This window comes from Passer domesticus, chromosome 11 (genome assembly GCF_036417665.1).
Source record: "Passer domesticus isolate bPasDom1 chromosome 11, bPasDom1.hap1, whole genome shotgun sequence".
Classification (NCBI taxonomy): domain Eukaryota; kingdom Metazoa; phylum Chordata; class Aves; order Passeriformes; family Passeridae; genus Passer; species Passer domesticus.
The window spans coordinates 14,561,526-14,562,625 of record NC_087484.1 but is presented as its reverse complement, the minus strand read 5'-3'; the positions used below and the strand labels follow the sequence as shown (position 1 = coordinate 14,562,625).

At 45.5% G+C, this 1,100-nt stretch overlaps 1 protein-coding gene across 1 annotated transcript in view; it reads left to right on the top strand.

Moving 5' to 3' along the window:
* PLS1 (plastin 1) overlaps nt 1–1,100 on the top strand; it is a 277,498-nt gene that overhangs the window by 76,210 nt on the left and 200,188 nt on the right. The window lies entirely within an intron of this gene.

The following is a 1,100-nucleotide window of genomic DNA, read 5'->3' as shown; positions in this document are numbered from 1 at the left end:
GGCTCCCTCACACCCTGCCCTTCCCTCACACCCTGCGGCTCCCTCACACCCTGCCCTTCCCTGCGGGGACTTGCTGTGCTCCATGCACTCAGCCCAGTCCTGTCACTGAGGGCTCTGCTTGCTGTTTTAATTTCACTCTGCAGAGCCGGAGACTTAAATTATACACAGGTCAATGCTAGGATATTTTCCTGGGGTTTACTCATTTGAAACGTTTTTAACTTCTAAATGTGCCAAGACACTTACGTCCTTGTGGTGCTTATTTATTAAAAATAACTATCTTGCTTATGCCAGCAGCTGCCGTAAAAATGCAGTTTGCTGCTTTTTACATAATATGGCGTTAAATGTAACTTCTGTTATTTAATATTTGAAAAATAATGTTCAGTTAATGGTGGCAGATTAATTTAATGTAATATTGTCATTGCTGCATAATCTGGACTTTAATGTCAGGATGATGAAAACTTGAGTTAGCACAGGTCATTTGAACCAAGGGAGAGTATTGGCTGTGTGGTTTCATGTATTGTACAAGAAAGGTATTTAGACAATTTTGCCATTTTGTAGCTCTGTTTGCCGCCTTATGCTGGAAGAACACAAAGCCTTCTGTTTGCTTATTTCTTCCTTTTGATGTCATCTCATTGTTGTAGGCTTTTCTATCACTTCCTGTGCAGCTTTGCCTGGGACAGTGGTTTTCAGTTTTTAATGGGTCTGTGAGTTGAGTGGCCAGTGAGAGATTCCTGAAATGTTACAAAACCGAGCCTGCAATGGGCTGTCCAGGGGGCAGCTGTATGAAAAGTGGGCAGCAGTGCCTTCAGCAGTTTGGGGCTTGATTTAACCTCTGTGACAGCTGGGAAGTTCTGTGAAATATATAGGAACAGTTTCTTCTATTTTGTTACCCCTGAATTGCAGTTCAGCAAGCAGTCCCGGTGACATGAGGTTTTTCAGCCTTTTGACTGATTTCCAGCCAGGACCAGAAGGGGAATGCAGTGCTGTGTAGGACCCCCAGGACCAGAAGGGGAATGCCGTGCTGTGTGGGACCCCCAGAGCAGAGGAGGAATGCCGTGCTGTGTGGAACCCCCAGAGCAGAGGAGGAGTGCAGTGCTGTG